The sequence below is a fragment of the Marmota monax genome, unplaced genomic scaffold, assembly GCF_021218885.2.
Source record: "Marmota monax isolate L192 unplaced genomic scaffold, Marmota_monax_Labrador192_F-V1.1 WCK01_AAM20220418_F8-fsc00044, whole genome shotgun sequence".
Taxonomy (NCBI): Eukaryota; Metazoa; Chordata; class Mammalia; order Rodentia; family Sciuridae; genus Marmota; species Marmota monax.
Window position 1 is genome coordinate 17,439,557 of NW_026695198.1, and position 27,965 is coordinate 17,467,521.

Consider the following 27,965-nt stretch of genomic DNA (forward strand, 5'->3'; position numbering starts at 1 on the left):
TTTCAGTGATGATTTCACTTCCTTTTCTGTGTTCTTTGATCTATGTGTCCTTTCTCCATCTCTTATAAAGGCAAATTCCTTTTTGCCTCATGCACAACAATTTAGCTGCCCTGTGACCTTGCTGTTCTTCTCTGAGCCTTGCCTATCTCACATTTTACCTTAAACAGTTTGTTAAGAAATATGATCTGTCAAGGAAAAGTTCTTCCTTAAAATCATGCTTTTTCCCATCTCATTGTGTTTTTTTTTTGTTGTTGTTGTTGTTGTTGTTCATCCCTTCATTCAACAAATATTTACTTAAGTATATAATGTGCTAGATACTCTATGCTGGGTGATAGGAACACAAAAGTTAATCCACGGGTCCTTACCCTGAAGCACTCCGTCTTGGTGGGGAAGCCACACCCTGTCCTAGGAAGGTATTTTATAGTACTTAGAGAACACAGTGGAGGGAATGGCTGTAACAGATCTGGGTGGTAGACTGCTACCTCTGTAGGTGTGGGGAGGGTTTTAGTCAGATATTTCATTGCTGAAACCAAAGGATTCGACACAAAACAATAGAGGAGGAAAGGTTTATTTGGGGACTTATGGTTTCCAAGATCTCAGTCTCTAGACAGCTGATTCTATTGCTCTTCCTGAAGTGAGACACATATCACAATGGAAGATTGTGATGGAAGAAAGTGAGTCAGGACATGGTCACCAGGAAGCAGAGAGAAATTTCGCCTCTCACCAAGGACAAAATATATATACCCAAAAGATGCCCCAATGACCCACCTCCTCCAGCCACACACTACTTGTCTGTGGTTACCATCCAAGTAATCCCTACTAGGGGATTAAATTAGGTTAAATCTCCCACAACCCAATCATTTCACCTCTAATTTTCTTGCATGAGCTTTTGGAGGACAATTCATATGTAAACCATAAAAGGGAGTGACTATGCCATTGAAAGGAGGTAGTTCTTCTAAACTATTTCAAAAAACTTTGGTTTAGAAAGACAGGAAGTTGTTGTGGTGGTCCTCAGATAAAAGGACAAGTCTGGGTGGTGTCAGCTCATCCATTCTACAGCTAGCTCAGAGCTCTCTAGAGGAAGGGATGGATAACCTCGGGCAATAAAGTTCCATAAACTCTTTTCCGATGTTGGCTTTGTAGACGCAATCAGGATTATGGTACAGTGGAAATTCCAAGAGACTAGATATGTCTATTGTACATCTATCTTCCCCACTAACTAGAACTGAGCAAACTGTTCAATTTCTTTGACTCTCTTTGCTATTAAATAAGAGGAAAAAATCTTTTACTCTTTTGCAATCCATTGTGAGGACCAACTGAGAGAAGGTCTGTGGAAGTTGTTTGAAAGAAATACATAAATACAAGCTATTCATCAATATTAACTAAATTTCCAATCCCCCAAATCCAAAGGCCTAATGTTCTCTCTGATTTGCGATGCTGACTCACAATAGGGGGCAGGGTTTGGAGGTTCACCCAATTGGACCAGGGGAGTATGACGGGAAAGAAAGAGGGATGGGACTTGGAAAGACAGTATTAACATTCCCATGTTCATGTATGCATACACAACCATTGTAACACCATATCATGTACAACCACAAAAATGGGAAGTTATAGTCCAAGTATGCATTTCCAAATACATTCTACTGCCATGTCATGTATAACTAAAATAACAAATAAAAATTTATTTCCAAATTTTTGTAGGATAATATATTAATGTTCAGAAATTAAAATCTGCAAGGTTTATGACCTCAAAGTTCTAAGCCTTAAAAAGACTTCATGCATAGGGGTATAGTAGATAAATAAAATTTTATAGCCAACTTGCTTTTAATTTTATATTTACATGTACTTGGCTACAATTCTAAATTAACCAGGTAACAGAAAGATAAGCCACAAGAAAACTGAATCTTTTTTTTTTTTTTTTTTTTGGTAACAGAGATTGAACCCATTGAGCCACATCCCCAGCCCTATTTTTGCATTTTATTTAGAGACAAAGTCTCACCAACTTGCTTAGCGCCTTGCTTTTCCTAAGGCTGGCTTTGAACTTGAGATCCTCCTGCCTCAGCCTCCCAAGCCATTTGGGATTATAGGTGTGGGCCACCACACCCTGATCCACATTTTTAATACTGACTCTGGTTTCTATTTTTGGTCCATTCAATCTGATGGGAGCATTTTGCTTGGAGACTTCTCCTTTGACTGTGTGTTTTAATAACAAAAGCCAGCTTTCAAATTGTGAGTCAAGTTACAAAACAGCAAACTGTAACGTTACTGGAAGGCCACACAGGCAAAAAGGCAAACAGATCTAAAGAAAGAATCTTAAAGCGTTGGCAAGCTCTGCTCTGAAACTGTTTCAAGAAACATTGCCAAAGGTACAATGCACCTTTAAAACAGAAAAGGTTGTGGGATAAAAATGAAATAAAAAAGTACCATAATTAATTGACATTGATGAGTATATTACTCTGAAAAAACATTTTATAGCAACATATTAGGCTTAGGAATTATTTACTAATAACCTTCTTTTCTCAAATACAGAATGAATTATTTGCAATTTTACTTTTTTTGGTAAAGATTAATATAATAAGAAAAAATCCACGTTTTAATCAGCCATCCTTTTAAAATTAAAAACTAATAGCAAAGTTCCTTTTAATGAGCAACATTATAATGAGTAGAATTTAAATATGACTTTTTAAATTAAGAGTTTTGTATAAGTCTGTTATAAATGTAATTTGGAAAGCAAAGAGGTTGCCTAAATCAGTGTTTTTATATAGTATGTTTTGATGTATCCTAATTAATATTCATTTACTTTATTTAAAGAATTAAAGCAAAAATATATTGAGACAGTTCTAGGACAAAAATAAATGGATGAAATCACCATTAAACTTGATCCAGTCCTTTCCTCAGTATTCTACTTAAAAATAGAATATAAAACTACTCATTTCAATTCAAAATGACCCAAGGAGTCTCAGTACACATTGTTCTTTAGCTTCTGCCTAAGAAATAAACATTTGATCTAATTTCAAAATTATCACAGAAATGATGCAGAAGCATCTAGTCCTATTCTTTCATGCCTAGGTAAAGCATTTGGCTGACTAATTTTATATAACAATATGATTACTATATAAAACTTGCATTTGATCGGATGAAAATTTTAGTTTTTGATTTCATGCAAATAGGAACTGGAATGTGAACTAGTATTGTATTCTTTTGATTATGTTGAACAATTACTAATTACATCTTAGGCCAATTTCATTCATGATTGGTGCAATTTTGAAATTATTAAGTTCTACAATGTGGCTAAACTCTCTTGATCTATTATTGACTCAACTAAAGGTACATCGACCTAGTCATAGAAGTTTCCCTCTTCTAAAATAGTGTTCTTTGAAAAAGTAAATGTTTTATAATTAAATGTTTTATCTCTCACCCCTAGAAAAGAAAAATAATACATGTAAACAAGAATTATACAGCAACCTTATAGTAATAAGTTTTCTGCTATAAACACAGTATTCCCAAGAGGGCATGAAAGGAAAGATGTCTTAAAAATTATGGTGATTTAATTTTATTTTGCCCTAGAATGACATTCTCTTGAGTATTTGTGAAAATGAAGATGAATATGCAGGGATACATTTGGTTGATTTTGTGCCAGATGGCCAGTTGCAGAGGCTGAACTAAGCTGAACTGATTGATTCGTTTTTGCCATATTGCATGCTGGCGCTTACCAGAGTTCACATCATTCAAGTACTAACAAATTTGGTAGGTTTGTTCTTTTTTTAATCCATCTTAAAAAATCTTTCATGGGATGACCTCTGTTTTAAAATACAAACTTGTCCTTAATGATATCAAATGGTCAGTTCTGCCAATTTTTTCTTAAATATAACTTTAATAAGAAAAAAAGGTCATTTGTACTTTCAATATACTGTTTTATGCTTAGATAAACTATTCATATTGAATGGTAAATGTTTAAAGTTCATAAAAATAAATACCTGTTCAAATTTTTTGGGAAAATCCAGTGTAAAATTTTTACAATTTAAAGTAGTAAGTCCACATAACTTTCTGGGAAAACAGGGGACACAGTTCTTATGTTCAAGGGGCTTCATCCTAGCACTCAGATGTTAAGTGGTGTATCTGTTTTAATATTGGTGTCAGAAAAAATTAAATACACACACTACACACAGTTACCCAGCACTCTATACAAAAGCAAAGTGATTAAGTTGTGAAAATATAAATGAGCAGGACCCAGAGGAGAGTATTCTGTGATAACTGTGCTTTAGTACCCTCCTGGAGTATTTTGGCAATTTCTCACTCATTTGTAGATCTCTGTTTTGTTCATCAGCACTGCTTCCTTGAAGGGATGGACAAAGAAGTGTGACATGTACAAAAGCTAGGGGGCAGGAGTCCATAGGGCCACATATTCACTTTACTTTTCAAGGTCTCTGCTCTTTGAGGCTACTGCTTCAGTCAAGCAAGTGTAGATTATGAATATAAGACGCTTTCCAGTGACTGATATTTTAAGAAGCACACAGTAGCTGAAGCAGCTACCAAAACCCTGAAAAAGGAAAAAAATTACTAAAGGACTGTTGACCTGGGGTGAACAATGACCCCAAAGTTTCTTTTGTAGTTGTGTTCACATTCAACTCACATGAGGAGATGCATTTTCAGAAATTTAGTGTGCCCTGCCTTAGAATAGACATTACATGGATTATACTGTAATGCAATGAGTGTTTAAAGAACTATCATTTAACATAAAGTCATAATTTTTTCTAAGAGTAAGATGTTCTTGGTACTTACCCCCTAAAACTCTTAAAAATAAAAAGGAAAAACAATAATGATCATAACCACCATAAATTACAGTTTTAGATATGCTAATACAAAGAAAAAATTTTGAACCTTTATTTGCTGACAATTTCACAAAATTAGGGGAGATTATAACCTGGAAAATACTTTCCCCCCAAATTATCTCTCCACATGACATATCAAGCTTTAAATTTCTTGTTATTTTAGAGAAAATGGCAAGAAAATTAAAATAAAAAGATTATCTCAAGGTGCATGAGGCCAAATTCTAATCTATTTTAGTCCTCATTGATATGTTTATCAAGATTGTGTAATATCTTCTGTGAATGATGGGTGGATGAAAAATTTAATAAGGAAACAGATTTTATTGTGAAAAGACCACTAAAAATGGCATTACCTAGAAATGAAATTTGACCTTTATTATTTGAGTTGAAAGAGGAGAAACTTGTCAAATTGTTCTGAGAAATTAGCTTTTTTTTCATTTTCTGAAACTTGTGACTGACTGAATATATAAAAATTTTCACTATGCCCAAAACTCCCATGGCATCCATGTTACCTATAGTGATTTGGTGAATCAAGCAGAGCAGTTAACACTGCAGACTATAGAACTGAAGGAGATTAAAGAGTGAACCCACAGTACTTTATTGACCTAGGTCCCCACATTAACCTGATCTGATCCTGTAATTACTATGAATAGAATAGGGCTTACAGTTCTCTTTAATAACACCCCAGGCTTTTTTATTCTATAAAGAGATTTTCTATTCATGTTCTTTATTCCTTTCCAGATTTACAGATTTGTAGCAAGAAAGAATGTGTGTGGCTTTGCTAACACACCGGGAGAGAAAGATACCTAATGTTCATGGGCAGTAAGTCCAACATGTCCACTTTTTTTTTTTTCTTTTTGGAGCTGAACTTACTTTAAAGTCATATTTCAAATTATCCAATCACCTCTTGCTGTTTAAAAGGAATAAAAGTTGAGTTAGAAATTGACTAATTATAAGGAAGATTGGGCTTTAAACTTAGGAAACTACTAAAAGATCATAATTTCATAGTATTCTTCTCATTGTAACTTTTAGAGTGCTTACCTTTAAACTCATATTGAAAACCATTAGCTACTTTAACCTCATCAGAATGATATATAGTCAGAATAATTGTGCATTTGAGTGATATGCAATGCTATAATTAATAATCAGTATTTTCTTTCAATTTAGAAAAACAGCTGCAGCAAGATGATAAGGTATATTATGAGAGTAAAGAAAGACCTGACTATTAATAATTATGATTTAGGGTAATCAAAAGTAGTGACGTAATCATTTCATTTTAAAAAATGGGTTAAAGTCTGTAAGTAGTTAGCTGAGTTAAGCATGAAAAAGTAAAAAGTGCTCAATTTTAGAAATTGTAAAGAGTATCAGGAAGTCTTTTAAAATATTATTAAGGATGTTACTTCTGCATTAATAGGTCTTAATTTTTATTACAATTGTGCAAAGCTAAAAAGTACACCTTGATCTTTCAGTGATAAGTGTGGTGGTCAGTGAAGTCAGGACTCAAGTGTAAGAGAGTAAATACAAACAGCTACATCAATTGAGGTCAGAGAAGGGGTTCACATGTCAAGGAACTAGCTTTACAAGTATCACATTCAACGCATTAAGTAGGAATACCCTTAGTACAATTTCCATGAACATTACATTTGTCAAAGTAATTATCTTTCTTAAGTGTTAGCAGGACTCATTCTTTCAAAAGAATAAATAAAATGAGGCCATCAAGAGAATAAATTGTTAGTTAAAAAGTTTTAGTAAATATTTAAAAATTAATATGTTCAGGAAAAATGTGAGGTACAAAATAAAGTAATAATACAAAATAAAGTAATAATTTGACAGTTATGGGATATTGGACAAATGATATAATTTCATTTCTTTTTAAAGTCTCTGTTTAGGGCAGTTAATACAAGTAGAATATAGCGTTTCATGTTAGAACTTTGTTTTAAGATCTTTTATCATAATTTTCCCTTCTTCCCAAATAGAAGGATTATTATAAGTCATTTTGATTAGACTGTCAAAAGCTTCTTTGTTGTATTTTGCAGAGAGTATGAATAATCTATATCATGCTTTTAAGGAGAAAGAATTTGAAATTAGGCAGGTTAGTAGTTGGCCAAACAGATTCAGTGTGCTGGTATTCATTTTGAAAACAATATCGCTTTAGAAATGTCACGTGCAAAAAAATCTATGTAATGGTGGGATTCATTTATGTTATTTTTGGTATTTGAGGTTTTACTGTTGAGAGAATGTTGATAATATGACTAATGGCATCATGATAATATTTCGGGCTAAAGAAAACAAGTTACAATTACTTATTTTAAAGAAGTATATATATTTGTACTTTGTAATAGTGTGTACTTGGTAAAGTATTCACAGTGAAACCCCATCTTTTTGGTAACTATTTTTACCATTAGAATGAAATAGCATTTGGAAACAGTAGGGTAGTTTTCATCTGCAGGATTAAAAAGAATCTGAACAGAAAATGGATTCATATCATCTTCTTTTGGGGTACCAAACGTAGAAAAATATATAGCAGTTGATTTATTATAAGTGGGTTGAATTTTCTCTCCTGGTGGGCTTTTGAAACCTTTAGTTGCTGTTCTTATCCTTGCTGTGTGAATATCATTTTTATATCACTTTTTGTTAAAAGGAATTTCCCATGAAAGTCCACCCAAAATAGCCTGGAATCTGATTATTCTCCTTCCATGAAAATTTTGATGGGTTTGGGTCAGTTTTATACCTCTCTTCAGTTCATTTGATTTTTACCAGGTTCTGTAATGACAGAATTGTTCATGAATGGAGAGGACATTCTAGCCTTCAGGGCCAGACAGGATTTTATCCGAATGACACAAAAGAACCACAAGGAGGGTAATAAAATCCCATGCCATTAGGAAGGCTATGAGATGGTGAATTTTTATGGTTATAGTAGGTGATCAGGTAAACATTTTTACCTTTCCCTCTTGGAAAATTTAAGTTGAAAAAGAGGGTAGAGGAGAAAAAGCATTAAAAAAACAAACAAACAACAACAACGAAAAACCTTCCCAAGTACTTACTTTAGGATGGTTTTAAATTTTTATATTTCTGAATTCATATGAATTTTCTCTAGCCAAAACCTATTTGTCTTAATAATAAAGAAGCTAGAATGTGATTAGGACCTTTAAGGTAAATATCAGAAAAAAACAACAAATCCTATATTTTAAAATTCAAACACTATTGTGTTTTCATTCCATAAATGTAATAAATCATATTTTGTACAATCACTCACAATTGCTATAATATTTGGACTGTGAGTCCTAAGGAGCTTATCTCAGACTTTAGATTGGTGTTGACTATAGGTAAAGATTTTGCCATTTGTTTTAGAAAAAAAAAATTGCTCTTAAATGCTTGCTTCTTTTCAGCTATAAATAAATTAATATTTATTTTGATTTAATAATTTCATATAAATATTTGACTTTTCCCATAACAATATAGAAGCTTTATGTTATGATAACTTTATAATATTTTAAGTTGGTTTATATTTTCCTTTTGCTGGAAATCACATAATAATTATTTATTTGTAGTTCTATTCAGTAGTAACTTCAGCAAATTTGAGTTTAAAAGTAATAATAATAAAGGAGGTTGAGCAAGTTTCTTTCCAAATGTCAACTAAAGTAGTGAAATTCACAACTTTACATTCAACTTTTCATCTGCTAGGTGGTTTAGTTCTTAATTAACAGAAATTATTCAAAAAGGCATCAATTTTTAAATTTTTCTATGTAATCACACTTTGCATTTTAATTTTATTGTGTTTGTTGACTGTATGGGAATTCCTTGAATTCAGATAAATGCCCACAGAGAGTTTCTTTTTAAAAATTGGTGATTTTTTTGTCTTCCGTACTTTCCCTTCTATTCCATTCCCTTTCCTTCTTTCAAAACATATATTTTGCACTGCATAAGATTCATGTACTTATATGGTGCTGCTATTTGTATTCATTAAAACATTGGTCTGTTGGAAAAACACTTAAAAACATTTTTTTTCTACTTTGCTAGAAAGTTTTATGTTTTCTTTTTAAAAGAAAAATATTGAGCAAGATTGGAAAGCAACACATTATACTGATGACTATTTGAATGATGCAGGTAAAAGTAAACATTGAATTAGAAATGAGGATACACAGCAATGACAAAAACATGAGCTAAATTTAAGAAGACCCTTCTTAGCACTCGTTGCTTGTTGCTTTGCATTATGTATGTGCTTTGCCATGTTCTAGATAATTTCTCTCCTTGGATTTAGTATGCTAAAATAGTGAATAGGATATATATATATATATATATATATATATAATGCTAAAATAGTGAGTAGGATATATATATACACATATATATTATATATATAATTTTTTAAAAATACTTTAAAAAAATTCTTGGCTATAGGGACATAGCAGAGTTTCCATTTTTCAGCTTTTCTATCATATATTTCTTTATGGTTATCAAATACAGGTATGCCATGGTTCTGGAAAACAGAGTAGATAGGCATATCCCCTCTCCCAATCAATTTCATTCTTTATATCATTGCAGAACTTTTGTTATACTTAATCTTTTATTAATATATGTATAATTGTGTGTGTATTTGTATTTGCCTGCATGTGTGTTTAAATTAACCATAGATTTGCAAGGGTGAGTACCTTTATCTAAGAAAGTTTATGTTGAAGCATTTTATATGTCTATTTGAGGAAGTCTAACTATTACTACCATTATATATAAAATTAGGTCTATGATCATGATTTTAAAAGTTTATAAATAGATGCTGAGCACCTATTCTGTGTTATGTATTTCATGATTTGAATTTATAAAAGATAAATATTATCACCCTTATTTTACAAGGGAAATTAAAGCTCGGACTTGCCAGAGCTAATGCAATCAGTAAAAGCAAGAGCTGGAGTTTCTAACACGTCCTTTCACTTGGCCTCTTTATCCCAGCATTTGTATAAAGATTTAAAGTTTACCAAGTATCCTAGCATAAAAGATCCCAAGCTCACTGTTGAAATAAAAATATAAGTTCTGAAATACTTAAAAAGCAAATGAATTTGATGATGTTTATGGTCGCTCCATACTTGATGATTTGACAAAAGATAAATGTGTGTTATTTTACATTTTATAGAATGGCTTTATTTAATATAAGTGGCCTATTGGGCATGAGTGTTTCAAATATATTCTTCTTTTTGCAAATCAGAATCAAGCACTAGATGATATATGGCTGAAAGAGATTAGAAAAAGAGATATTAAGGATTTCTTCTTGATTCTTTGTTTTTTAAAAACTGACAAATATTTATTTGCATGTATAAATTTACAGGGGGACTGAAATAGACTAGCATTGCCTTTTTGACACCTTTTAGAGTTTCTTTATTTCCTGTCAAATACTTTATCCCTCAGTTTCTCCCCCCATAATGAAATATCTTTATATTGGCTTGTTTAATTTTATTTTTTAAACTATTACAAAATTACTAAAAATTTTCCTTGTATACAATGTAGTTTCATCCCCACTCTCTGCAACAGAGTGGGAAATTTGTTTTTTTTTTCCAGATAATTTTCCTTTTGCTTTGAGCTTCAAGGATTTAATGATGATATAATAAATTTATTAATGTTGGAAGAAACATTAATTATGTTTGCTTTTGGAAGCAAAGGTGCTTTAGAAACTCCTTCTTTCCAGTCTAGCCATTCTATCAGCTGCCTAGAAGTAGCTGGGTCAAGGGAGGGGAATTCAATCACAAAGTGCTCAGACACTCCAGATTTTCATTATAAGTCATACATGTAAAAGGGATGAGGGATCCACTCCAAAGTCTAATAAACCGAATTCTTCTAAATGAATTGCAAGATTTCATACTTTTGGTGATAATAGCAAACAACTGTGCTTTCTTAGCAATTCATTCAAATTAGTAGTAATGAAATAAACACACCAGGGGTAGAGTCTGCCTATGGTCCTTTATTGGAAGCTCATCTTGTGTGGCTTTAACCTTTGTACTATTGTTACCAAAAATGTTTAACCTAAGTCTAAACATTAGACAATGACTAAAATAAATTTGGATTGTAAGACATTTAAATAACCCACATGGGTTCTTCAAAAATTTCAATGCATAGAAGACAAATGCAGAAGAGTCTGCTCTAGATTAAAGGCAACCAAGTACAGTATGTGACCCATACTCCTTGATTGGATGCAGATTCTTGTACCCAAATAAGCTGGAGGACATTATCAAGAGAACTGGGGTATTTTTACATTTGGACTTTATAATAGGAAGTGCTATTGTGGTGGTGTTACATTTTTTAAGTGTGATAATGGCATTGTGGTTCATCTAGCAGAATGCCCTTGCTCTTTGGAAGCACGCTGAAGTATTTAGGGATGAAATGTCATGATGTTTGTAGTTTAAGTTCTAAAGGTTCAGCATAAGAAAATATGTTTATGTTGAAACATGATATTGCCAATTTACACCAATTATTGGCTGAGATAGAAAAAACAAATGTGTCAAAAATGTTAATAATTATTGAATAAGTAAAGAATATATAGGTGTTTGTTGTACTATTTTAAATTTTCTATGGCTTTAGAAATTTTCAAATCAAACAGGGCTGGGAAGATTGCATTTATTTCTTAATGAGCTACAAAAAGAGTTTATTTGAAACTGGCATACTATATTCAATGTACACAGTTAATTTCTGCTACTCAAGCCAAATAAAACCTTCTCATTCTCAGTCACGGGGTTTAGTACTCAAATTGTCCAAATGATTGCTTTATAGATTTATGTCACTTTTAGAGAAAATAGCACTTATGGCTCATTCATCAGAAATCCATTTTGAAGTATATTTTGTATCTTAAACCATAGCAGTATCCTTTGCTGAATTAATTGGGATACATTCTATTATCATAGAATTCAAGACTCCAATGCTTCGATTAGTTTAGCAATAGCAAATTTAAATCATAATCTTACTTTAAAATTTCGCAAACTATTTTTTTGTTGTTAAACTATATTTATTATGCAAGTCAACATGTAATATCTTCCAGATTAATATAAAATGTATTGAGAAATGATCATTATTTAAATCATCCAATATGGTTTTGCATTTCTTATTGTCTAAAAGACATGGTTTTAAGTCCTGTTTAAGAAGTTTGCATTGACTTCAGTGTGAGTTCTCTGCCTTGTATTGCAGTGAAACGCAAGCTGTAATGAATAGGCCATAAGCTCCAGTCTGCAGGACTTCAGAAGATGCCCCTGTTGTATGTATCAGGTTGGGGATTTGTTTTGTGGTGATCACCCTTTCTGATTTGAAGATTGCATGACAAGGAACTATTAAAGTAAAGGGCAAAGAATTCAATTCCTTGATGTCGCTTTTCTTGGACAGGCTTTAAAAATAGGTCACTTAATGTTATCTGGATTTGTGTATTACACTAGCACCTGCTAACACTGCTATACTTAAGGGTCTACCGGTGTATTCAATTTCAGGGTTTCTAGACTGGATTCTGATTCTCTAAATCTAAATAGGCTTCCATTCAAATGGTAGTGAGCAAGGTATGTGGGAGGCTATATATTTTTTGTACTATACTGAGTTAAAAATGAATGTTTGCTTTAATATATGCTGAGAGGTGAAAAATGAAAATGTGGGATTAACAAAATTATCCTAACGTTGAATAACTCACCATTTGCATTTTTTAAAAAAGTCTATGAATTGTGCAATTAGATATCTACTTAAAGATCCATTACAATGGTAATTACAAGTTTCTGTTATATTTTAATCATGAACATATTAATGTGCTACCTTTTAGCTATTGTTAAATTTCACCTTTTAAATGTGTTTAGAATGGGCAATTATGCTTTATTATCATGTACTATTCTACTAATATAAAGATAATGTCACTAATATTGCATATATATGTACATATACACATGTAGACACAGATTTTATATACTATCACTTCATTCAAGAAATATATTTTCTGACATGTGTGTAAGTAAGTTTCTAAGTGATATGTAATAAAAATAGTAATGATTCTTTTCTCCATAAATATTGAAATTGAATCGTATTTATTACTTAGTACTTACTATCCCTGTCCTTCTTAAAGCTCTATTTCAACATAGTCCCATTGCAGCTGTTTATGCCAGTTCAGAAATATATTTGATAAATGTTTTTATTTTGTGGATTTATGACTATTTTAAAAAATCCAAAAGCTAACTATAAAAGGTGACCATTCTGTATCATAGAGCAAAAATGCTGTACTGCCACTAGAATCTTATTAAATACAATAAAAACTGTCTTCTTGTTTGTCTGTTAGTATTGTGTCATATAAATTAGAAAGTAAGTAGTTACATTGCCCTTTAGTAATACACTGATTTTTAGTGGTAATTCTTAGATTTCTACAAAGATGTAGGCTATCTATTTAGAAACTGAAGTATTAAACTGAGAGTAGTAACTATTTATTATTTTGGTGACATTAAACCTATCTTTGAATAAATATGGACAACTAATGCTATTTTACTAACCACTCCTAATTTAATAATATACTGTGTCAATGCATTAAGAGACTCTGTCCTTGATGAAATGAATTTATCAGATATGATAACTAGGATTCTTATAATATCCAGGCTCATCAGGGTTAGAAAAAAAATTATTTTGAAAGAAGTATCAACGATAGTTTTCCTAACACCACTGTTCCTGAGTTTCTTTTTAAGGACTTTGATATTGAGATCACATGCTGCAATATTTAAGCTTGATGGGATGAGTTAAGGATAGGGGCTTAAGATGGCTTAACTGGCATTTCTGCTTACATTTGAAAGACTTGGATCAGTGTCATCTGAGGCATCCTTGTGGTCTATCCTGACACACGTGAAAATATTAGCTATGCCGAAGGAACTTTGGGATAAGGTCTATGCTTTGCATGTTAGTTTAATTTATATTTTGACTAAGATGCTTGTTTCATACAAAGGTTTCTATGGGCATTGATTTTTTTTCCCTGTTGACATTAAATGAGAAAGCACTTTTTTTTTTCCTGAAAACCAACAGTTTTCTACGCAAATGGGTTCAGACTTAATTTTAATGGAAGTGAAACATAGTCAATAGAGGCAAATTAAAACCATATAATTTTGTAATCTTAGTTTAGCTATAATTGCAGCAATAAAACAGTGGAAAGAATAATTGTGGAACATATGTTTGTGAGTGACATTATCTAGGTGACTTCCCCTTTACGGCAGTGTGCTGTCCTATTTGTTTCCCCCTCCCTATGTATTGGAATGACAAACCTGCAAGCCTGGAGTTAATGCTGATTGCAGCAGCTGCTTACACATGGAGTCTCCATAGCAACTGTGAAGGTTGCCATGCAACCATATTCTTTTAGGGACAGTGAAAATGCCCAAAGGCTTACTAAAAATACATGGGGAAAAAAATCTGAAATTTTCTTACTACTTTTAGTGGTTATAAAGAACTATGATACAAGTTGAAAGCACAGGTCAAGCAAATAAAAACCCAGCCCTGACCTTTCAAAAATTGCTTGCTGTTGCCTGAAATCTCAAGCTTTATTCACAGAGATGACTTTTGATCGATTCTAAAATTGGTAGCTTATGCTAGGCAGCCCTTGAAGACGGGAAGATTCAGTATGGTGCTATTGGTATTCCTCATGGGGTTAAAGGTCAGCAGAAAGTCATCAATGCAATATTGATTGGTGGGGCTGAAAAATGCCCATGTTTACACCTTCTCGCTGCTTAGGGTTGCGTACCAAACCTTAAGTAGACTCATGCAGCCTCTGAGCGCGCTCTGGGACAAACCATTCCATCAGCAAATGTGACATCACTTCAGTCAGCTCAGCTGTTTCTGCAGCTTTCTATAAATAGCCAGATAAAAAATTGAAGACTACTTGCAGAGAATTTAACCAACCAATCTGCTTATCCAAATCATTTAAGATAAGTTGGGATTCTGATTTTGAAATCTTTAGTTTTCCATGTTTTTTAACATAAAATGTTATTTTAATAACAGAGTCTTTTTCAGTACACATGTAAGATCTGCTTATGTGTATCTAATTTTATGATAGCTTGCCTCTTTAAAAGAGTGGCCCTTGTAAGAAACTGAACAGACATTGGCCAGTCTCTACTGCAGTAGGCTTCGTTCACGTAGTACAGATTTCTTGAGATTATCTAATGTATTATTTTAGGAGCACAAATTCAGTAAATAAATAATATGTTAGATGGCTATCATCAAATTATAATATTGTAAGTTCCTTAAAATCCATCAACAAAGATATTAACATTTCAAAAAGATAAACAAATATGCATTTTCTTTTAATCATATCTCACATGAAATCAGTCATATTCTAACATTTTCCTATGCAATTTTCTCAAAGATGGTAGGTACATTTTTGAAATAAATATTTTTTTATTTTTCATTTTTTTACAAAGACTCTGAAATTGCAAACTATTCATATTAGACTAATAAAAACAATTTTTGTTACTAGGACATTTCTCAATTTTTCATAGATTTTGTACCAGTGGAGATGATAGCAAATTACCTGGATCATAATAACAGAGCATCTTACTACTTCAAATAGACAAGACAGACTTTCTTAAAACCTATTTTAATAGATTGTCTACAAATTAACAAAATATGTGGTTATTTCACTTTGTCAAGTTAGATGAACAAATGAATGCTTTGTTTGCAAGACTTTAAACATTCAGACTGACCTAAGATGTGAATATATGTGTATACCTGGAAAATAGAATAAACCTTCATCAGTTCAGTGTGAAGCATCCTTAAGAACAATGAAGAATACCCATCTAGAAAGAAAAGCTTCTTCTAGTTACCAGCTAATTTCTTATGTCATTTTGCCCAACCCTGCCCCACTTTGCTGCAAGTAGTTTGTTGTTTTTAAAATACTTTCATTCCCTTCTTTGGAAAGATCATGAAGGATAATATAATTTTATTCAAGTTCATTATTTTCTTAAAATATTGAGCCAGATAAAACTAGACTATTAATGTGTTTTTTCTGTTCAGTATTCCTCTTTATTGACAACTCATCAAGATCTGGCAAATAACACTAAATTGAATTAGTGATTAAATTGAGAGCTAAATTTGTTTTTTTAAATAAAGATTTACTTTATTTTTAAGCAGATAATACCTAGAACCAGATACAAAAGTAATCTATAATAGAATGATATAAGTTTTTTGAAAAATCATTATAAGATTAAATATGAAAAATGTATTAACCATTAATTTGATACCAATTTTTCTGGACACAGAAAACACTTTTTAAAATTTAGAAGTATTTGAATGGACAGTCTTTAAACAAATTATAATCATGTATACATAAGCTACACAATAAGTAGTGCAAACCATCTATAGAGCAGGATTTTTAGGTTTTATTTCAGAGGGCTGCTAGTTTGTAAAATGCATATCATATGATACAAATTGAAACATGATATGGCATGCAAGCTTAAATAAATTAAGCTAGCATTCATTATTACAGAATTATCTTCCACACTCTAGTACTTAAAAAACAAGAGAGAAAACTTTGCTAGTTTTATAATTATTTGTTTCCTTTTGGTATGTATTTGCCATGTATTAAAACTACATATTTATATTTTATGTTACTCTAGCTTGGTTTTAATTTGAATCTTCTTCAGTGAGTAGTTTTGAATTTGCATTTTATAGCTTGTTAACAAATTTAAGAATACAAATAGACTATTTTCATTGGATTTGATAGAAAGGACTCTTTTTGAGTATGTGCAAATCCCCAAAATATTCTGGCTTTTTAAGGTGGTGATAATTTAAATTGTTTTTTCGACGACTGATCCTAAAATAGTGAGAAAAATTTTGCACAGATTTTATTTAAAAACTGAATAGAATAAGAATGTATAGCTGTGGTTATGGCTTTATTTAATTGATCTCAAAATACCCCTACATGTTCATCTATGCCCAAATGTAATACTAGGAATACAAGGGCTAAAATTATACTTAATTTTTGAGCATCTGTTTTATATACTCTCAAGTTTTTTTTAAAGGTAAGCATTTAACAGCTTGGAAAGAGAAATTATTAATAAAGTATAACTGTTATATTAAAATATAATAAAATGCATCTTAAAAAAATAATGTGATCCCATTTTAGGTCAGTTTGTCCTAGGGGGCATTATCAACACTCTAAAAAAATTCAAACTTGAAAAAAAATCTTTTTTTTTTCTTTTTTTTTTTAGGACAGCAAGCCATTAAATCTCATGAGTAATGTTGAAAAAAGCTGGATTGTGCATAGATTGCTCTTTACCCAGGATGCACTTCTGTCTGCAAGATTCTGAATAGAGACACACCTGCTAGCTAGCTGATAACACTCTGGGGTCATTTCATTGAAGAAACTGTCAGCCAGGAGTTACTTAAAATAAAGCCACAGACAAAATCATGACCTGCACTGTTGAGACTAAAAAGGTGTAAAAGCAGAAAGGAAATGTAGATAAATGCACATTCCTTTGTACCATAACAAAACTTTTACATGTAAATTCAACTGAATAAGAAAGAATGGGGAAGAATGTTTCCCTCTACAGTAGAAACAAATTAGATTGTTCAGCTGCACATTTGGCTCTCAGCCAAAGGAGTCGTGTGCCATGCTTGTTTGCCTACCAGTGCTGCTTAGATTGGCAAATGCCCATGCAGTTTGAAGAGGGCAGGCGGATGACTGGATGCCTGCCAGGAAGTGTGTGGGACTGATGCCACTGCTGGACTCCATAGCCTGGTAGGAATGAGGAGTACAAAGGCATTCAATAATCTGAATGTCCCTTTGCTTCAAGAGAGTGGTGCCAGGCAGCATTTAATGAGAGATTGCTTTGTTACAAAGTCCTCAACATCAAGTGGGCTGGTGAGCTCATTAACCTGACTGCAGCAAATAAAAAAGGCACACTCAGAAGACTCCCATGATAGCCTACTCAATGGTGTAAGAGCCCTTTTGCTTCCTTTATGGTGATCCATTAGCAAGCAGCAGTGTAAACACCATAAAGCAAGCCAGGTTTCTGATTGTTCAACTAAAGTCTGTTTCCCCTTGGGGATTATACCACCAGTTGATATAGGATTTTTCCTCTTAAGGTTTCTATCTACTATATAATGACCGTCTTTGCAACGAAGGATTTTGGGGGTTGCTCTTAACAGCACTGCTCCGGTTAAGGAAACATGAACTGTTCAGGTGTCTGAAAGAAGGTAATGATGTAGGACACACAGAAACAAACTACGAAGTGGAGTGATCCCAAGAGGAAATCTTGCTGCGCACTTCTGAAGCCCAAAATGGTGAACGCATTACGCTACTTTTCTGCGTTCCCTTTATTTTTAGCTTTCAGAGGGCTTTACATTCATATGGGAGGTAGGCCACCCCTGCAGTTAGGAGACAGTTCACTGAGCATCTCTCTCTGAGTGCTACTTCAGCTCTCTGGGGATTCATTTACTCTGCAAAGGCTCTTCAGCAAGGATTCCTCTCTCCTCCATTTGGAACATATTTGATGGTTGGTTGTGCAAAAATCTGACTTACAGTGTCTAAACAGAAAGCTATAGAATAAAAAAATAAAAATAAAAAAAACTGAAAGATAAAGGAAGACCAAAAAAAAAAACAAAATAAAACAAAACAAAACAAAAAAACCACAAAAGATCACAACATTACATCTTTTGAAATCCAAAGGCCATCTGTTGCTTTGCTATCAAATGTGAGGAGGTCATCGTATGACTTTAGAGATTGGTTTGAGAAATGAGAAAGGAAAAGCCCATAACTTTCAAGTTACCAGTTTAAATCTAGAAGCAATTACAGGTGAGTGACAACCATTGTTTTCTGATTGACATTTGGTGGTTAAAATGAAATAAGTTAATTGTCTTGGTCCGACGTTTAGTTAACATATGTCTGTAGTAATCAAAATTATTATGTATAATTGAAAAAATAATCTGGATGTAGAAATCATTCATTTTGTTTCCTCCATAATCATTTTGGAGAAAGGATCAAGTATAACTTCAATGAAATCCTATATGAGAGTGTTTTGGCCCTTTGTTAATTTTTTTAAAAATAGAACATACCAATTTAACTTTTGCTTATTTCTGAATGAAATATGAAGTCATAACTAGAGAATTAACTGAAACATGAAGAATTAACAAAAATGCCTTATATAATAATAATATTGATCCCCTTCATTTGACCATATAAAACAAAAGCAGCTGTGGGCAGTGTCTCATGCCTGTAATCCCAGTGGTTCAGGAGGCTAAAGCAGAAGGAATTCAAGTTTGAGGCCAACCTCAGCAAATTAGCAAGGTCCTAAGCAATTTAGTGAGATCCTGACTCAAAATTTAAAAAAAATAAATAAAATGGTCTGGGGATATGGCTCAGTGGTAAAATGCCTCTGGGTTCAATCTCTAGTTTAAAAAAAAAGAAAAAAGTAGGTGGTTGGGTACCTAGTTTTTCAATTCATATGAAGAATGAATTATTTTCAAGGATTATTATCTTCATATATGAATGTTCTGAAAGTTAATTACTTTGAGCTTGATATGTATCTGTAAGGAGGGCATATAGATATCTATATATAGAGAGATACACATATATATTTAGTATATATTTATATGTAAAATATGGTTAGAAAGATCAAGTTGAAAATATTGATGACTTTGAACTGGTAGCTTAAGTTAAAATGGAAGCATACAATAGGAAAAGTATCCTTTATTAGTGTAAAGGAAATAGATTTTTAAAGATACAGTTAGACCACCCAGAATAGCAGAAAGGCTAATGAATACTTTAGAGGTCTTTTTCTGGATGGTGAGCTGTTGGAGGAGAGCCACCATGATTTATTTTTGTCTTGCTTCTTGTTGTTTCCTTGCTGTATTTCTTCTCCTGTCTTACAAAACTAATTTTAAAAATTCCTTTAATTGGTTTCACAGAGATGTCTAAGCAGGGTGATACAATCACCCTGTTGGAGAAAAAGCACAGGCTTTAAAACAATGCAACCCTGGGCTATAATTCCATCTTCTTTACTGATGAGTCGTGTATCATTGGACAAATTCCTTGACTTATCTAAGCCTCAGTTTCTTTACAAATAAAATAGACAGGAACACCTGCCTCATAGAGGATTAAAGTGCTCAGCATCTAAAAGGTCATATGCACACTGCTGGCACATAGCAGTTGGTATTATTACTGTTCTTTCACTGACTTTGCTAGTTTGAGCTTCTTGTTCATTCCTTCTTCCTATTTCTAGTGATTTCCACATGATAATCTTCTATTTCCTGTGGTTATCACTAGTGATAAGAGAGACTCTCTTAGAATTGTAAAAACGTTATGCCCTGTTTCCCACAGAAACTAAACATAAGATGTGAGGCAAACAGCATATATGTCAATCTTCCCTTAGCAATAATATACACTTGGGTCTCTGAAACAAAGGTAAGTCCTTCTTTAACCTCCATTGCCTGGCCTAATTAGGAAACTGGATATTAATATTCTTTTGTTCAAAATGCAGTTCAAAAATTTTTATCAACTCTTTTGGTACTGTGTAGCACAACCGTAGGTCAGAGGGAGACGCCCCACTAGGAGGCAGCACTGTGTGGCCAGAAGGTTCTTTGAGGTCAGACTGAGCTGGGTTCAAATCAGCCCAGTCACTGACTAGCAGTGCTTGACTTGAACCAAGTCTTTTTACTCCCCAAGGGCTATTGGTTGCCGTTGTTATCCAGAGAGTGGAAATAAGGTTTTCTCTGAAGAGTTACTGGGAAGTGGTGTGAAACAGCAACGTACAATGCAGGGCACGCCAAGGTGGTTTCATACCTCATCTGTTACTGGACATCTTACTGCCAGAGCTGCTAATGATGCTGAAACCCAGTGTCCTGGCAGAGGGATCAGGACGAGATGAAATGGCAGTAGAGTGATTCTATAAACAGCTGGGAATGTCAGAGGGCAACAGATTGGAGTAGTGTGGTGAGGGGGAAAGCAGCATGTGTTTCTTCTTGAACTTGAGCCAAGTCAAGAAAAAACTATTCCGGTTCCGTTATGCAGTGGAACTACAGTATGGCCAATGAGGGACTCAGATCATTGCAAAACTATTCAGCGCCACATAAAATGATCCAAGACACCATCTACTCCAGGTGAGGCTTCTACTGTAATCTTTATGCTAGTCTCCTTTCCGTCCACTCTTGTTCTTCTTAACATTGCTTTCCCATTTGAAAGCTGAATTTCTTTTTTTTTCCCTGTTTTTCAAAACATGTACCTTAAGTACCCTTCCCTTGACTCCTTTATCCCAATTCTCTTGGTGGAGATAAGACTTCTTTAGTCACCAGTGAGTAAGGTGAGCATTCAAAGGAGTGAAGGCAACAACTGCTATTGTCCACTTTAGTTCATGAAAGCCACCAAGTGAGTGAATCCCATTATCTTCCTGGCTAGAGTTTATTCATTTAGTACAATAAACAAGCTAATGCTTGGCATAAAAATAACCAAAGTTTTCAATCCCTCGGGCTGTAAGTGTTTCTCATATTGATCATATGTCATTTCCCTTTTTAATAATCTTACTTTTTGTCCTCTTCTTGGTTAAAGCCCTAATACTGCTACTCCTCTGTCCCCTTTTGAATCTCAGAAGACCACATGTTACTCTGGCTCTAATGATTAGTTACTACATTTGCATATGTGTTTGCTCATTATGTGTTTTTGGCTTGAAGAGCAGATCTTGTAACAGAAGTTATCAGGAGTGACGCTGCACATTTCCTTTGAGTGGAGATCTTTTCTCAACCTGAAGCTATCATTTTTCTTTCTTTCTTTTTTTTGAGAAAAATTAAAAAGAAGTTTTATTTATTTGCTAGCAAAGGAGAAGCACATGGGATTCCTGTCCCAAAGACTGTGATTCTGCCCATCAGGGGACACAGGGGGCTTTAATTTTTTATTGTTATTTTTCTACATGAGTTACTATATTTAATAGGTACATTAAAATGGTGTTGAGAGGGGTTGTGGCTCAGCGGTAGAGCACTTGCCTTGCATGTGTGAGGCACTGAAATCTATCCTCAGTTGCACAAATTAGTCATTATAGTTCTATTAACATTATAGAAAAATATGGCCAAATCTAAAAAAAATTTTTTCAGCATGTGTGTGTATGTGTGTGTGTGTGTGTGTGTGTGTGTGTGTGTATATATATATATATATATATATATATATATATATATATACTTTATATAGTATCCTAATTTGTTAGGTCCCCTGACATGTTATAATACTATTTGTGGATAAATCTTTCTTCTAAAAATAGCCTGTAAGCAAACTCATATATAATACATCCATTAACTGTCTAGATATGATCCTGTATACTTTGTGTGCTGGTAGAGCTTCTTGGTTAATAACAGCTAGGGTGGCAGTTTATGTTGCTCTTTCCATTAATGAGTGTCAGTGTACTATTATGCAAATATGCTCAATTTCGGTTTCTTTCTCCATTATTATATGATCCTTTAGAAAGTTTTTAGTCAGTATGGCAAAACCAGGAAATGTAATGGATCTGCCTCATCTCTCAAAACACAAGCAAGGAATGTTATATCAAACTTAAGAATTAACTCCTGCAAGTGGCTGAAGGAGCTTATTGGAGTAGGGATAGCCAGGTAAAAACTAGGTGGTTTGCTTTCCAAACAGTATCCAAAACGTCAGTGCAGCATGGAAGTACTGACCAACCGTGCCATGAATTGCAAGTGCAAGCACATAATACCATGATTTCATGGGATTGAAGAGCATGAAAAAGTGACTCTTTTCCTCAAGTCTCTCTAGAAGGTGCTGAGAGCAGATATCTCTGTAGGAACAGTTCAGTTATTACTGATTCAGCCCTTCCATTTCTAGAATTGCATCCTCTCTATTAAATGGGATAAGTGTATATCCTTTATAGGCCAAGTTGACAAACTAATAAAACTCTCTGATCCAGGAAAAATTTTTCTTTTTCAGATCAATACTACCCATCACCTTCCATGGTTCCCCAGACTTCTGATGATGAATTTTAGGTCGTACATAAATTATTTCCTCTTTACTTTTCCAGATTTAGCTCTCTATTTTTATCATCAGAATGGGCCATTTTGAATGTGTCATTCCATCTCTAATATTCCTGTTTTCTCACGTCTTTTCCCAGGGAGAGAGAATCCTTTGGATCTCTAACCTGGTATTCTTCTCCAGGAAAGTCTCAAAGCAATTAGGTCCCCATGCCATCTACTGCAAGATTCTTCCACACTGCTAACCTTTCCTTTAATGGCCTGTTGCAATTCATCCTTCTTTCATATTTATGGTACAATATTCTGAGATTGAGTAAGAGCAGAATTATGTGGGTAAGTTTACTCACCATTTATACTGAGCACCTAACAAGATACACTTGGCATGTTGCATAAATGCAAATATTGCTTGTTGAATGACTGAATGAACTCAAATTCACTCCCTGATTTGACTTCCACCATCCTACTGTTTCCACACACTCTGTCTTCCTCCCGTTATCTTACTATGTTATTCCCGAAATACATAATGTACTTTCACATTTATCTGCCTACATTTATCATCTTCCTTCAGTCTGAAATGTATTTTATGCTTCTTAAAATTATACTCATAGCATCAGTATTTTTGTTCTCTTCTACCATTTCCTCATCTCCCCACTAAAAATTAGTTTCTCCCTAATATTTTCACTAGAACTTAGTTGTTTCTTTCTCAGAACTTCTGCAACATCTAATTATATCTTCCTTTAGCACTTTTTTCTCATGTTGTTTTTGCATTTACCATTTTGCACGCTCTTGGAGGGCCAAAATTATGCAAATGCTCTTTGTTCCCAGCCTGATTTTCCAAGCACAGAGTCATGTGCCTTGAACACAGATTATATAAGCTTTACAATTTTTTTTTTAATTAAGTTGATTTGTAGTTAAATGTTTATTTCTTGAATCTTCAGAGGCTGGGCTTGCTGGGAAAGATGAGAGTTTGATCTTTGGCTGCACTTTGCAGAGGTATGGTTGGCAGAGAGACTGCGTATAGGGCATGTGGTGGAAAGAGAAGAGAGGCCGGGCAGAGAGGGAGCTGCGTGGAGAAGCCGTGCTTATGAGGGACAGAATGCTTTCTCAGCTGTCTGTGGGGAATCTGGGAGTTGGATTGGTAAAGCAAGCAGTGTGTTGCTCAGTATGCCTCGATGTTTTGTGTAAAGCCTGCTTTTCCCTCCAGGAAAACTTACAATCAATGTCTATATTATTCTTCATGCTTCTGGAATTGAATTTGTGGGGTTTGGATTGTGGTTGATGATAGGCAGATGTAGGCCTCAAGACATTTGGCTTTTTGTGGATTATATAATGTTAAACACTAAAAAGAAGACATAAAACAGGGGTTGGAAAAGCACAGGAATATACTTTTGTTTTTTTCAGATAGATTTCACAGATGCTAGAAGAAAAATCCTTTTTAACCCTTTTTACTAAACCCTCATTTCATCCCTGGTTTCCGTTTGATATTTTATATTCCTACAATGGTCCCAAAGTTATTCAGTCATTAAAAAACTTATCATAACATTTGATGCAGTCACTGACGCGTTAAAGGTCATTTATGGTTTATGTGAAATTACATTGTGTGAAGTGACATATCAAGTCCCAATGGGCTCAAGAGAAAATACACTGATTTGGGGTTAAAGATGTAGTTAGGACAATGGACGTGATGTGAACTCTCACAGCTCTGGAATCCTGTAGACTCCTGGGGAATAAGGATGTTAATTGCTGATGTCAGTTGAATAGAGATGTGGAAACAAAAGGAACCAAGTTACTTATTTGTGCATTGTAAGACCTGTCTGCAGCTCAGCCCCACTAACATACAGAATCACAGGCTTCTAGGGTTGAGGGTTAGAGTAAGTAATTTAACTCTTAGCAAATCTGGATCCTTCAAAGACACTCCTCTTAGCAAAGATCCCGAGAAAAGAAAATATTACAACGTTTTTACTATAACTATATTTGTTTACACTTATTAAAAAATATTTAATGTGGGATATGCATATACCATTGTTCAACTTGGTGAAAATTAAGAGACACTGTAGGTTCTTTCTCTCATTGCATTAAGCCTGCATGTTTCAGTATATAGGGAATTACTTTTTATTCTCCTAAGGAAATTTCTATTGGAAAGAAATACATTTCTCTCATTCTCTTGATTTCACAGATAACTTCAGCTCAACCCCATCTCCTACAACTAGACCTCATAATTGAAGATTGGACAGAGACAATGCCATATTTTTAGCCTATTGTGGCTATATTTTTGTATGCATCTTCTCTTAAATAAATACTGGAATTATGGTATCCAAAATAATGGGCAGAGTTTTTTCATATATACCATAAACAGTTATAAAAATAGAAAAAGAATGCAAACCTACCCTTCTCTGTTTAATAAATGTGTGCTAGAACTTAGTTACTAAAGTCATCCCAAGCTTTTCTTTTCCAGACTAAGTAACCTATGACTTAGACCTTTTCTACAGGCCTCAAATTGCAATGACTTTTTCTCACCACAATTGGTCATTTACTCTAAGACATTTATTTCTACCACATGTGTTCTGTGCACATTCTTAAGCACACAGTCAATCTTTTTGCCTTCTTGGCTGTCTTCTCTGATACTGCCCTAAGTTATTAGGCCACCTGAAAAATGTATAATACACAATTTTTCCCCTCTATGAAACTTCATTCTAGTAGAAATGGAAGGAGAATATAAAATCAAGATTTATTAAATTTATTTACTAGTACTATGAGTTGTGCTTATATAAAAGTAATGTCATGTAGTTGTCAAATACCTTTTCAATTATATATTATTTTCTCAACTTTTACAGTGGAGGATATTGAAATTCAGTGAAATGGAATGACTTCCAAATTTAACACAGATAGATGGTATCAGGACTGAAACTAGGTTTTTTATTTGTTTTTATTTTTTTATTCCAAAGAACTTTTTTTCTCTTGAAATCATATACATGAATACAAAGTACCATTTTTAAAGAGTTGTAAAATTATGCTGAGCAAGTGCCTTACCACTGAGCTATACCCCAGCCCCAGTTTTAAATTTTGATGTAATCTAATCTATTTTTGTTCTTATCGTTGCCTGTAAACATTGATCTTTAAAGTCATCATAATTTGGTCTAATTATATTAAAAGATTACTTTTAACCTAAAAAAAAGAGTTGTAAAATTAGCACAAATAATGACAATAATTTTCAATTTCTTAACATGATAGATGAGAGTGTAGAAAGACTCGCTGAATCCAAAATTTAACATCTTGGGATTAACAGAATGTTGCTACCATTGACAAACTCAGGATACAGGAGGATGAGTTTTATAGAGAAAAAAATAATACTCCCACTATTCAACTGTTCATAGAATCCACTGCCTTTCTTCCCTGGGTCTATTCTTACCACAATTGTCCTTGGGGCCCATAGCTAGCAGGTAGGTATTTAGACTGATTCCAGAGTGAAGAATTGTCATCAATGTGGCAAAATGGTATTTGGTAGTCAAGGTACTATACTACAGTGGTATGTCTGTGCCGGGGCATTATGGGTAAATAGAAAAAGATATGAAACCTGAAGATTATGAAAAATGAGAAACTGGGGGGAAAACAGAGCACCTGTATGTACTTCGGGTCTTAGTAAATTGTGAACAGGTGAAATGAAAATGAAGGCTTGAGACTCTGACAGGGTATAAGGATGTGACCTGAGTGTAGGATATGAAAGTAAAATATTTTGAAAAAAATAAGTGATAATTAAGTTACTACAAAACTTATGGCTGAACTTAAATGGCAGAAGAAAAATCATTTGAGTTGGAAGTTTAAGAAACATTGAGAATATATTATTTGCAGGGATGATAAAATCTATCAGATTGATGTTTACAAAATAGGGTATTGAGAATGTGAGCCTTTATCAAATTTAAGGATATGGCTCTGTAATGGGTAGATTATGGTGAGAAAGAAAAGTAGAAAATAGTATAGCAGAATGATAATAGAATTAAAGGAGGAGAGACTTTGTAGGGGAGGGTAAAAGTAGAAGTCTGAATATGGCATTAGGGTTAGGAGAAATTTAATAATTTTTTTGTTTCATGGATGTGTGTTTATTTATTTAACGGTGGGATGGGATGGAGGTAGGAGAAATGGCAAAAGAAGGGTTGAACGATAGCCCCAAATCAGAAAGGAACTGGAGAGCTAAGTGGGAAATGGGGTGGAGATTGAAGAAGGAATTCAGATTTCATCGAAGCCAGATGTTCCAATATTTGCTGTAGTTTGGGTCTTGAATGTCCCTCAAAGACCCATGTGTTGAATCCTTGGTCCTCAGCCAGTGGTTCTGTTGGGAGCGGGTAGAGCATTTAGGGAGTGGGTGCTTGTGGAAGGAAGTTAAGTCATTGGGCTGTGTCCAATTGGGCTTGCAGGGGATGTGGGGACCCTGGCTCTTCCTATCTCTCTCCTGGTTGGCAGGAGGTGAGCAGCTTTGCTCTCTCACAGGCTCCCCATCGTGATATACTGCCTTGCTAAATGCCTGAAAGCAAGGAGCCAATTAGCCACTGGCTGAAATTTCCAAAACTTTGAAAAAAATAATCTTTTTATCCTTATAAGTTGATTATCTCAGATATTTTGTCTCTGCGATAGAAAGTTGATAGCATATGTATGGAAGCAGACCTTTGAATGGGGGCACTGAGATAAGGTAGATTTATAGTGGGAAAACTCAGAAGAGACATTGTACCACCTTGGGCCCTGCTCTAAATTTAAAATTTCTATATCATGATGTGATAAAAGCTATCATACCTTCTGTTATTGAGCCTTACAAAAATCTTAGGTGGTAACAGTCTCATTTCTATCTTGTAAATGAGCAAAACACATTGGAAAGAAGGTAAGAAAAAATATCTAACTTTGAAGCAAAATGGGATAATATAATAGCAAAGTGAACAATGAAGCCCTTCTTTAGAAGCCATCTTGTCCCTAGAATTATTTGGATGATTGACTAATCCTGTTATTCCACAGAAAATGTTGATTTACTGGCATTGTCTAGGTCAGGGCTGGCACTGATTATTTTCTGATAATAAGTAAGTGGCACTGCAAGCCATGCAGTTAGTAACAATTGCTCAATTTTCTGTTTTGGACTGAAAGTAGCTCAGACAATACAGAAACAAACATGTGTAACTATTTTCCAATAAAGCTTTATTTACAAAATCA

At 33.8% G+C, this 27,965-nt stretch overlaps 1 long non-coding RNA gene across 1 annotated transcript; it reads left to right on the plus strand.

Annotated features, from left to right (window-relative positions):
- Positions 1–27,965, plus strand: LOC124082141 (uncharacterized). Its single transcript, XR_009225313.1, has 2 exons — positions 1–3,747; positions 5,571–27,965. It is a non-coding gene; the product is annotated as an uncharacterized LOC124082141 (long non-coding RNA).